The sequence below is a fragment of the Anguilla rostrata genome, chromosome 3 (assembly GCF_018555375.3).
Source record: "Anguilla rostrata isolate EN2019 chromosome 3, ASM1855537v3, whole genome shotgun sequence".
Lineage (NCBI taxonomy): Eukaryota > Metazoa > Chordata > Actinopteri > Anguilliformes > Anguillidae > Anguilla > Anguilla rostrata.
The window spans coordinates 23,528,491-23,541,920 of NC_057935.1; the positions used below are offsets into that span (position 1 = coordinate 23,528,491).

The 13,430-nt window shown below is 37.9% G+C and overlaps 1 long non-coding RNA gene across 1 annotated transcript; it reads left to right on the top strand.

The window, feature by feature from the left end:
• Nucleotides 1-7,184: 7,184 nt before the first annotated feature.
• LOC135252027 (uncharacterized) lies at nt 7,185-7,497 on the top strand. Its single transcript, XR_010329267.1, has 2 exons — nt 7,185-7,253; nt 7,380-7,497. It is a non-coding gene; the product is annotated as an uncharacterized LOC135252027 (long non-coding RNA).
• The last annotated feature ends 5,933 nt before the right edge of the window (nt 7,498-13,430 follow it).

Consider the following 13,430-nt stretch of genomic DNA (forward strand, 5'->3'; position numbering starts at 1 on the left):
AAATTGATGACGACGTGAAATGGTCCATATAACATGGACCACTTAATGTTAAACAATTGCATTTTATAGAGAATGCATCCAGCACTTTTAATGTGTTCTGTAATTTATATTTTTCCAAAGTGACATAAACCATGCCTTCGCTTGAAACAATCCCATTTACATTTACCAACCTTTGCTAACATTCTATAAATATCTGCTGAACAACATTTTTGGACGCGCACACACACACACACACACACACACACACACACACACACACACACTATATTTGCTATAAACACACTATTACCCATTGTAACACAATTAGGAATCTGGGGTTGAGATGTAATGAGGCCAGGCTGAAGTTTTCAGTTAATCCCCTGCGGGATACTCTCGAGAGCTCCCGGGGAGACAGAGAGGATGCTGTTGTTTCCCCAGGGCCCTTATTCTCTCAGGATGACAGCTGCCACGTCACATCTCCCACGGTGACCGCTTACCTCCCTCCACAGCAGCATCTGGCCTCAATCGAGTCTGTGCTGCACCAGCCAAACACTAGCACAGAAACACAGCTATCGATCAGACATCTGTGTGTGTGTGTGTGTGTGTGTGTGTGGTTGTGTGTGTGCGTGTTTGAAGAAATAGGGGGTGGTATTAGTTCGAAATAGGATTGATTTGTAACTGGGAGGAATAGGATGAAGCTGCTGAGTCAGTTGAGATCAGTTTAATTGGGGATTAGAGACCTATGAATCCCACCTGCCCACAGGAAAATGAATAAATAAATGAATCACTTCAAGACAATAGGACAGGAGGAAACTTAACAGCCGGATGCCGGAAAATATCTATGATGCTTCCCAAGGGAACCATTTCAGAGGCTGAATTAAATTAGCTTTTTTTTACAGGAGTTCAAAAAGAAGGACAACTTCCACACAATTGAACTGCTGCCGTTTTGCCTCCAGCAAGTTTGTGAGTGTATGGACGTCCTCTCTAATACAAAGTGAGTTAACAATAAAATAATAGCTAGATTTAGGTTTGAGAAACTGTTACATGGTAATGATTTGAATAAAAAAAAAGATTTTAAAAAAATGCATAGAATGGCTTTGGGAAAAGTATAGTGACACTTTTTTCACCACTTTGCTTTTCATTCAAACAAATTTAGGAAAGCTTGACCTCAGTACGATGAGGTTGTGATGCATCAAATCACTGCCACGTAAGATCGCTGTTCAATTCCACAAACCAGAAAATGAACAGACAGAAAAAGCAAGAAGAGGAATTAGTACTAAGAATCAACAGCGAAGACTCTTAAAACTGTTGGAAAATCCATGTTGGAAACAGAAAATTAGCTCAGTAAGAACAGACAAGGTAAAAACCTGTAAAAGAGTTTGAGACTGAACGGTAGCCTGCTCTGTTTTTCGTTATCTCTCACCCCTTCTGTAGTCAACTATTGTATGTAGCAGACAGCTGCTGGTTTGGCATAGCTTCAGACACTGGGGGAAAGGAGACAAGCCCCAACGCTTGACTCCTTTGCCTAACTAATGAATCACTCTATCAATGTCCTGCTGAGCTCCGGCAGAAAAAAAATAAAAAAGTATTGAGTAGTTCATTTTCTTTTACATAATACATAAACTGACATAACATAGCAAAATGACGAGAACAGACCATTCAGCCCAACATGCTCGCCATTTTCCTACCATGGTTAGATAGTACTATATCTAGTGCTGTTTTAAGCCTGGTTTTGAAAACCCCTTCAGTACTGTCTCTTTTACATATCTTATAAAAATGTATTCTTTTTTTCTCAAGCCCTCCTATATAGCTTTGTTTATCCACTGGGGAGACTGCGTTTTCAACTGACTTCTGCTAACCCTTCGAATTAATTTACATTGTGCATCAAGAATAAGCCCTTTAAACCTGCCCCATGGAGGCTCTCCACCTAATCTTTTCGGCTAACTCCACAAATTTGTCCAATAGAACCCCAAACCTATCCTTACTTATGTCATAACCCATAACCACTGGTTCCTTCCCTGCTCTAGCAAGGAGCTTGTCTGCACACTCCAGGAGACCTCCTACCTGGGCTCCAGGCAGGCAACACGTCGTACAATATTCCTTGTCACGCGAACAGACTATGCTATCTACCCCTCTAATAATTGAGTCCCCTACTATCAACAACTCCTGTTTCCTGGAAAATGTATCCATCTGGGTGCCCTGAGACTCATCAGTCCTCCCATTCACAGGGTCAAGGGCCAGGTCCAATTCCTGCAAGGGCTGAAATCGATTGGACACCCCAACCTCTGGAGATCACACTACCGTGTGATATGCATGCCCTTTTCTGTGCTTACATCTTAGCTAGCTATTACTAAGAGGCAATAACTGGAAGAAAACACAACCCTTATACCAACTAGGTAATGTTTTATTTGTATCTCAGGACAAGATACAACCAAAATGTGGAAATCAGATTATAGTAACCTACAGTTGATGTAAGCAGCTTAACAATGGAGGCAAATTATCTAAGATTGCGTAAGATTAGTTAACCAGATTCTAGCCGAGTGCTTAATGCAGGAAAAAAGTGGAAAATTCTCTCTCTGTCCCCTAACGGCAACAATAAGGTTTTCATTTTCGATGCAAAACTGTCGTACCTTGTTTATAATATGGGTTGAAAAAACTAATAGCAAATATGCACTTGAAAGCACAATACCATCTACCAACAAACAAACTTGCTACCCATATGAAAAAAAGCTGTGTGAACTTTTTTGCATATTGAACTACAGTTCCCAGCATTCAAATGCACAACCAACACAATACGTCATTCACTACTTGTTTCTCCCTTATTCTTTTTATTGTCTTAAAATGTATTAATTTTTTCAGTTTTTGCCAGTTCTTAGAAAGATCACATGCAGGCACCTGATCATCCAGAGGAGTCACAATTCGGTCATGTGACCAGTACCATCCTCCCTCCCCACTTTGGGGAACACAACAGCTAGTAATGTACCAATCTACCTGATGAGTCTTTCACTGCCAGCCACTGGCATCATCATCAGGATAAGAACAGACCATATATGGCATGGAAATCTCTGCTTTAGTAGAATGAGACACCCAGCAACACATCCAAAATCATATTTTTTGGTATACTATGTTCTTTTTCCTGGGAGAGTGCAATTAGTTCCAATTACGATCCTACAAAACAAACAAAGAGTCCTCGAGAAACTCTTTTATTTGTGCCGCTCTCCATCTGTGGCCTAGCTGTAATTGTACTAATCAAATCTAGAGGCAGGCCAACTGCTTTCTCAAATTTTTCAAAGTCAGAAAATGTATCCCATTTACTTAGTTTAACTTCCTCTTAATGTCTGCACCATCAATTTCTAAAGGCAATCATCTATCCATCTATCACCTATCAGACTCTTAATGCTCATAAAATCTCCACGGATATTGACATACATCACTGTTAATAACTGTTTAAAAGGTGGGTTATGAACTCTTACTCCTCATAACGTGAAACAAGATACTTACAGTGGCTTACTATCTCCCTCTACCGTATCACTGCTTTATTTGACAACAAATAACTTGTTCAGTGACTACAAAGGTTTCACTGACCGCATGCTAGATTAATTTCCTCAAACCTCTATCTTAAATAGCTCAGAGAAAGGGCTCACACAGGTCTTTGTTGCAATGTTTAAGACATATCTTGTTCTAATCTAGTTTTCCTTTATTCATGCATCCATTAATTTTGCAGAGTGTCATTAAGATAAGATGAAGCCAATGAGTCGAATCTAGTGAAGTGACAAAAGAGTTTCCGTTCCCTTCTGTAACAAAACAAACATGCAGTTTTCATGCTACATTACACTCATGCCGCCATCTATTCCAACATCAAAAGCCATTAACAGTCTATATATAGTATACGTAATACATCTCTTGACAAGGTTTAACCCACTGGGGAAAATGGCTATGCTGGTCTGCATTTCATGTCTCATAACCATGTTTCATATCTCACAGTTTCACATGCACATTACACACAAGAATGCAATTGCAAGGTTCCAAAAAAAAAAAAAACACACATTATGAAGCTGTTCTCATTCACTTCACATGAATCCATCTAAACCTTATAGAGGAAACACAACTTTACTTTGCATTCATTTTCAGGACCTAGCGTGCTACGTTCCATTTTTGGTGGACAATTTGATGAACATCCATTGATTATATACAGTATACAATATCGATAAAATAATTTTTAGCCAAAGGAAAAGGAAAGAAAAACCTAGGTGTATTTCTTCAGAATGCATATTTAAATGAAATAATTAAATAAGGGTTTGTCCACATGTGTTTCTGCGGTTGTCTAAGATGCAGGGAGGTTCAAAAGGGCCTCAGAACTGCTTCAGTCAGATGCACGGACCTCCACACAGGGGAGAGAATAAGTGGCTCCTCTAGCTATTTTCAGTAAAATAAGACTAGCTTGTCGTCTCTAGTGTAATTATATTTCAAGGATCTCTTCAGATGTGATAGCATTGGATTTCTGGCCTTGGCCAAATTTTGCATAGATAAGCTTTCATGCCTAAATAGCAGCTCAGTGTGTTTTGAATGAAGACAATGCTCTACAAAACATCACATGATGTTTTGTGTACAATTTAAAATTAAAAGGGATACATTTTTATTCTACGCATGTTATCATGTCCAAAGTAATGCATGATTAGGTTTTCTTAAATGTGTCAATTTAATTTTACATTTGCCAAAAGATTCTTCATCTCAACTGTAAAGTTGTTTACAGTTTGACACTCACACCATGATGTCTCATGTTTTTGATGAATTATTCCTTTTATTTGGACAAGCTGGAAGCCCCTTCATTTCCACATTTGAACATTGGGGAGGTGCGGGGCGAATAAAGAATAGGCACACAGCTGTGTCTTTCAGTTTGCTGCTGCCAAGTGTGGAGCCAAAAAGACAGATAAAGCACCATTTGGCGCAGTACTGAATAAAAGCATCTTAAATTGAAATGACATTAAGTTATGTAATTGCTCTCTCTGTGATATTTGCAGTGACATACTGAGGTGTCAAACAGCAGTTTTATGTTATAATGTTCAATCTATAATTCTTAAAGGGATAACTTGATTACCACTTATTTTTGAAGAATCCCTAAATATCTCAAATATTTCACATTACACACACACACACAAAACTGTCTGGGCCAATTTAAAACATACACTGAAACAGAAATCATTTTATTTAATTTTTTTGAACCAGAAAGGGATAGTCAACTTTCTGTTTAAAAAATACATATATATATATATATATTTCTGTTTCAATGTATGTTTTCAATTGGCCAGACAGTTTATGTGTGCAGTGTGAAATATTTGAGATATTTATTTCTTCTAAATCAGTGGTAATCAACCCTTAGACCATGTGTCCTGTTGGTCTTCACACAAATACTAAAAAAGCACATTCAACAGCTAGAAATCAGCATTGAGCTACTAATGAGTAGAGTCAGGTGTGCTAAATTAGGGTTGCAATTAAAACCTACAGGATATTAGATCTCCAGGAACAGGGTTGGTTACCAGTGTTGCTAGCTTTTCAAGGGCAGGTAATGGGAATTTGGGTGTGTGCGGTCTAAGCAAGGAATTATAACTTCAAGTAACTCAAAAGCAACTTGCACAGCGATGTTATGCCTCTTGAGGTTGGGCCTATGTTTATTAGGCCCACCTGACTATTATTTTTTAAATTAGGTTTACTATTATTTTCTGTTGGTCCATTTCCTATTTCCTATAGTCCCTGCAACTTGAGACCACTGCTCATATGGAAAGAAAGTATGATATTTAAAAAACCTGATGTTTATGTTCAGGATTGAGAATAATGCTATAGATGCTGTAAAAGTATGTTAATATGTACAACTTCTGTAAACATAAAATTTCTGCCCATTTGATTTGGCTTCTGCAATAAATGATAAATTATTTACATTGCAAGAGCAAGATCAAGCTGGCTAAGTGTGCATTCATCACAAGCAAGTAAGCCATGCCAAGACTATTTATATACAAACGCACACATGCACACACATGCTACACACATGCACACACACGCACACACACACACTCAGACAGACACATACATACACATATACACGCACACACACTCGCACACACCCATACACACAAACACACACACACACGCACATGCTACACACACGCATACACACACAGACACAGACACACACACACACACAAAGACACATGCACATGCTACACAAACGCACACACACATATGCACACACATTCATATTCCCTGGGTAAAAGCACAAAACACTTTGAGGGCACTGTTCTATGCCTAAGCTTTTACATTGAGACACATTTATGGATGGCTTAGCTTTTCACCAAGTACTTATACAGATCAGTAGTTGTTTCTCATAGTAAAGGACAATCAAATAGAGCTTAAACTGAAGACCACATGGAATAATATTTACGAAGTTGCCATAGCTACTATTATTATTATGATTATTATGATTATTAATAACAACAACAACGATAATAATAATAATAATAATAATAATAATAATAATAATAACAACAACAACAAAGGAAATCAAAAATATATATATTACAGAGAACGCCCAAGGTTTTCTTATCAGCTGTTACTTGGAGCTGTCAAACTTGAAAGAACAACTGAAATTGTTACAGTTGTTTCCTTTTTACGCTCCCTGTTTATCAGACCAAAGTGAAAGTTGTGAACATTAGTTGTGAAATGTGCTGTTATCCTGTCAGATAGGAAAAGCAATCAAATATACTGTCCTATAGATGGCCTCAGATTGGAGATAACTCAAAAATCACTTTAACTGCCCATCTTTGTCCATTTGTCTGTTGATTTGTCTGTTGATTTCTTATGCAATGTAAGCTGAGAGGAAACAAGGCAGAGGACATGAGGAAATTCAAGGTATTCTAAATATTTCGAAATTTAGCATATACTTGGACCATTTTATAATTGAAGTTGTCTACTGTAGTACTATATGAACTGAACATTGATATGAACTGAACACGATTTACATAAATCTGTGTTCTTAGCCTTGACTCCAGTTAACGTTTATGCAAGACTTCGATTCCTATTTCGTATAGATATGCATTGAAAATGGAATTTATATTACTCTATGCTCTTATCAATGACTCCATTCAAACATTTATGTCACTGGCGTTCTCATCATTTATGAATTATTATGAAAGGATTTCTTTATTTGACAGGTCAGATATGATGACACCATGACATCTTAACCAGCCTCCTTCGAGAATGGAAACTTCAGAGTTTAAAAGGTAACTGTGTAATGGGTTTGTTGATCTATTGCTTCAGTGTAAAGTTTAAAGAATGCAAGTATTGCATCATGTAATGATCAGTTAAAATGTATTCACCTTGTTCATATGTTCTTTATTTCTGTTCAGGGTTTTACTTTTGGATTCCGTCGGGAACGATACCCCCATATGGCCAAAGTATAATGTATATTACAATGTTCAGAATGACCAGCCCTAAGAACAAATAAAAAGAAAATGTTGTGGATTATGGATTTGTCAGAACCACAGTGGAATACCCTGGAAAGTGATGTCTTCACAGGCTAGTGCCCTGGTGCCATTTTGTCACATTCTTTAACAGTGTAGCAGAACAGACAGGGATCTCATCATAGGAGGTCCGTCCACAGAGGACCAACCTCCTCAAGAATTTGAAGGGAGAAAATTCTGTAAAAATAGCAACGTCAACAACTCATTTTCATATTCATTTCTAAGCATTTAGGATACACACAACCCCTATTGCCAATGTTAAAATCTCGACAGCGGCCTCTAGTGCAATGAAAATGGAAACATGTAGAAAGGGAGGATGTTGTCTCGTCCTCCCTAAGCCTCAATAAACACTCAATCGATCAATCAAAATGTATTTATATAGCGCACTTAACAGTACGCTTCACAGCAGACAACCCTGGCCGAAACTCCCACAGGAGCAAGCCTAAAGCAACAGTGGCAAGGGAAAGACTTCCTGTGGCGGATGGGAAGAAACCTCAGAAGGAACCAGGCTCAAGGGGGAAATCCATGCTCCTCTGGTCGACTCTGGGTGTAGATTCGTTACAATTATGGTCAGTCAATGTTTACGACGATCGAATTGGTGGCAACTAAATGACAGTCCTGAGGTAGTGGCTCAGATGATGGGCGTGGCCAGGTGGTGGTGGTGGGGAGCAGCAGGTGGCGACGAAAGTGGGCCGGGTGGAGGCGGCGACGAAAGAGGGTCTGGATCACAGTGATGGGGGAGTCCAGACGACAGCACTCTTGAAATTTAAGGCAAAAGCTCTTCTGGCATCGTGGGGAAGAAAATTTAAATGGCCATTAGGGAATGTGCAGTGGAACAACAGGGGGTAAAGTAACAGTGGTATGAATTGGGAATTAAAAAGTGGCCCCACCAGGAATTGTCTGTTATAACCATTCAAATATAACCTCTTCACAATGGCTTCTCTTCTCCGCCTCTTGCATTTAAAAAAAAATCCACTTACGGAGGATATCTTCCCTACTGCCATTAGACTAAATAGCCATCAAAATAAAAAATGACAAACGATGCATTCAATTAAAGTATATGGGAGGGGTTAATCATGTGTCATGATGCGTTCAAGCCATTATGCTCACTCATAGGATGTTTCCATGAATGATACACAGAGAGAGAAAAGCTTGTGATAAAATATAGCTCTGCAAATTTATAGATTTTTTAAATTTCAGTTTTTGAAATTGAGGGTAGTATTATCAGTTGGTTCTTATCACACATAGCATCCTGCCCAAAGGCTAGATTGTCTACAACAGATAACAAAATGTCAGTTAATTTTGTGGCTCTAATGCAACAAATTCAGCTATTTAAGACAGGGTAGCAGGTTTTTATATTTGCTTGAATGCATGGTGCTTAAATGAATATGACATGTTGCTTAAGTGAACATTCGTTTCACTAATCTGTGGAAATGTTTCTGTATTGGCCTATGTGAAATGCAATGAACTGGCAATAGAATGTAGGCTGTCACAGTATAACTATAGTATGTGAGGTAAATTAGTGCTCTTTATGTTCAGATGTCAGGCCAATCGGGATTTTTGGAATTACAGTAAATTGTTGTTTGCATATACCGCAAGACGTTTAGTTTGATGTATTGTTGCTGATTGTATGTTAACTAGTGTCTCGACACAAACCACAATGCCAGGTTCACATTTGTACAGACTACTGTACATGTAACTACTTGTACCTGAAACTATTTTGCAGCTTTAAGAGGGCTGTACGATCTGTGACTGGCTATGGGACTGTTTGTGGGCTTTAAAAAAAAAAAAAAAAGAAGACGCTTATGAGAGGGATATTTCATCAATAGTCGCTGTCGGCTTTAATGACAGAAAAGCAGATAAGCTGTCCCAATTTTCTTCACGCCTCCTCGTTCTCTTATTTCCTCCACTCGTCTTCTCCACTCCTTTCCTCCACATACTTTGAGGTAGGAGAAGTGGTAGTGGGGGAGTGAAGGGAGGTGATGGAAGGCACCCATTGAGAGACGGAGACCATTTGATCATGACCTGAAGAAACAGGAAAATTAAAATGAGAGTTTTATAGGCCATTAGTGAAGAATTCAATAATAGTTTACAGAGGTTTACCATGCTGTATATATTGGCTTTTATTTTCAAATATTTTTAGATTAAGATCTTAATATCCGCTTTACAATGTCTTCTGAAAAATGCGCTGCTATTAAAATATTTTCATTTCTTGAATCTACAGAGATTAATTCATTAGTATACACATAGTCAGTTTTGTAATTATGTACATTAGTCATCTTGAAACTTTGCTGGTATGCAAATAAAGATCAAATGTTTAATAATGGGACAATTTGACAGCTTTGGAGTTCAATTCTGTTTGATTTAAATTACAATCAGCTATATCTTTCATTGTTTTTTTTTCATCTAAGACATCACCAAGACAAACATTCTGAGCTTCATTTTTATCACCCCCATGCAATTATTGGACAATAATATTTCTGTCCTCCCTTGTTTCCACACCCACCAACTGCCACAGGATCCCATCCATTCCCAGAAACAGTCTCCCATCTTCTCTTTTTACTCTCAGGATTGTCATTTAACTTTGTTAACCCGATTCACATTTTGGGATAAATTCAGTTTCACAAAGCAAGTTCACAATTTTGCCAGACTGGTTACCAGGGCAACAGAGTCTTAAGCCCAAGCCCTTATGCTTAAGCTAGCTGGAAAAAACACACACACACACACACACCCACTCACACACACACACACACACACCAACAGCAGAAATGAACGCTAGGTTCTTGTCGATGGACTAGCCACCATTGTAAGAAGAGCATTTATAAGGCAACATGTTTTTAGGCACGGACTCTTTTAAGGCAATTATTTGCTTTCAGCAATTAATAGGGGTGCACATTGCCAACTCAGAGCAAAGCGAGCCCTAAAAGTGATATACTATATATGCATTGAGCTTCGCTTCTTTGCACTGGTGCATTTTTATATGTCGTTTGAGACCCTGAAAATATAGGCCTAATAATAAACTTTATTTGTTAATTTGCTGCATGCATAAAATACAACACAGTGCTTTATGTTTGAGGACAAGAATAAAAGCAAAATAGAACCAATAAGCAGGATACAAGTTTACACAATAAATACAGTAGTGAATGAGGAAATTAAAACAAGGCAGAGAAAAAAAAATAAAGAAATAAAATGAGAAAAGCCAATGAAATGAAACTATAAGTGGCCTAAGGCCATGGTTATACTGAGTAATCAGGAATGTTTACATCGCACTCATATCATTGTGTTCATCAGATTTCCTGGCCATACAAGGACACTTTCTATTGCAATAGGGTTTCACAATGCTAATATTTAAATAATCACTAATAAATAAATGTTTTCATAGCATTTACAAATGTCCTGAGGTTAACCACTAACTTGTGCATTACCTAGTTAAAAATGTCTATTAAATTAATTGAAAGCTCGTTTTGTAGCTGCTTCAGACATGTGCTGAAAAATGATATAATTTAATGTTTCAGCGAGGGGACATTATCAGAAAGCAATTAAATGAAAGCTCTCTTACATAGGCAAGACCTATTTAATTTATCTGCAATTATCTCCCAGGTCTCCTCTCCCACTTTGACTGCCTCAGGTATGTTTGATTTTCTAATTGGGATTGCTTTTCCTCGATGCGTTCTTGGTCTTTAGAGGTGAGAAAAAATATGGCCTTTCCAGAGTTGCCATAAATTTTTGATCTACTCAGAACAAAATCTTTTAAAAACGACAACATAGGTTACATTATGGGAGTTGGAAAAATATTACCGTCATCAATTTTGACGTGTTACGCGATCCCACAAAGGGCAGCGCCAGCTTCCTTTATGTCCGTATTAGGGGTGTGATCCTGTTTTTGGCGAGCGATTCATCTTCCCTTTATTACCGTTACTGGAGATGATTCCATCCTAGATTGACTAATCAAATCGTGATTCACATGTATGATGTGAAGAGCGTTATTTCATTTAATTAACTTAATTTAATGAGATAATTTTATCAGACATGCATCAAACTACCCTAGATTGTTCAGGTGACGTGTGTGAAACAGGGCCTTGCTTTGTGATACAGGCCCCAGGTCTCCGTCCCTTTACTTTCACGGATTCATTCAAATGACTTTGACATTTGTCATGTGACACGTGGCAAAGCTCTGCCTGGACACCCTGTGCTGCCTCATCTTGTAATAAACCTGAATAAAGCTTTTATCGGCGACATTGCGTTCAAAATATACCACGGGGTTACCATGGAAACGTAGTCTGGGACAGATAATTAACAAGAAATCACAGTCAGATTCAAACCATCACAATTATATATGCGATTGGAATAGAATTGCAATGTGATAGATTGAGTTTTAATGCTTCCCTTTGCCTGAGAAATCTGGCGCACTAATATAAACATATCCTACTGTAAAAAACATGTCACCCAGAACTTATGTTTTTTTATAATGACTGCAACAAATTCTATATTTTTAGTTTGCCATCTTTGTAAAAAAAAAATATGGGTGGCTGAGTACGATCTGAACGGTGAGAGGTGTTTTGGCCATTGATCATTTTACATGCAAGATTAGTTTAACACGTTTAAGCACTCTTGCACTCACACAACAAATTGTTACAGTGCCCCCTGCTGTCATGTTTTGATACTGTCCATCCACAGCCAAAAAATTAAAAAATTAAAAAACTAACTGATAAAGTTGTTTATAGGTAGTTATATATAAAATATATGTCCATGTTAATGTAGCCTATGGCACGCTGGCTGTGCTTTTGTAACATTCTTCATTTTGCTACAAAACAAAATGATGGACTGGGAGTCAGTACAGTAAATCCTAAAAGTAAATATTTATGTGTAGATCTGGCAAAGAAACAATTGTGTCTGCCATTTTAGAATCTACAAACCGAATAGTAATCTCCAGGGAGTAGGAGTGTTTACAAGGAAAAATATATATGTGAGACAAAGGTCTGTGTTCCATCATTTGGTTTCCCAGAAGTTCAGTGATCTGCTAAACATAAGGTTTTGATAGAGCTAAGATTTCACAACGCAATAACTCAGACATTATGCAAAACCATGCCTTAGCAATTTTGAAATGGAGATGCAATAATTATTTTGTGGTCTTACAGTTTTGGCAAGTGGGTTCAGGAAGGCGACATTCAGACCATACGAACCGCAAAAACCTGGATGGGTTTCAGCTCTCTTTAGTGGTACAGAAAACCACCAGCTATTTGTGTACACTCTGAAAATACATGCTGTATACAAGTGGGATCAGTGTGTATTAAAGCTACACAATGTGGAACAGAGCTGTGCAAATCACAGGTTACTTCGAGTTCAGCATGGGATCATTTCTGTTGTGTTGTTGAACACCACTGCTTATTCTGAACTGCTTTAGTCAAAATATGCCATTGTTTAAAATGGCTACATGTATTCTGTGGAAAGGGATCTGGAAATGAACATTTGGAAAGCAGACATTTCTTTAAAGATATTGCACACGCTGTTTTTGAACTAAAAACGTCTGCAATTGCAGCTGTAGGTGGGTTTGATGTTAACCTATTCTCATGTACAGTATGTAACCGGACATACATTAATATCTGACACGAAGAACACATGATGTGAAGATATCAGTAAAAAGGTATCAGTAAAAAAATATTGTGGTAATGAGATATGCATGTGAAGCACAGCAATCAAGTCCTGTGAAGCTGTTCTATTTATACCTCACTGAAATTCCTTCCATTAATGCCACAGCACCACATGCCTTTGGAATGGCCATTCCTATAACCATTTTCATTTGCTATAGTCATCCGATATGACCTACAGCAATGCAAGCTGGTCCCACCTTTAGATAATGCAGAACAATTAATTACGGAAGCATTTTATGGGAGCTGGATGCATCTGCAAAGTCTCAAATTAGACCCTTCAAAAACA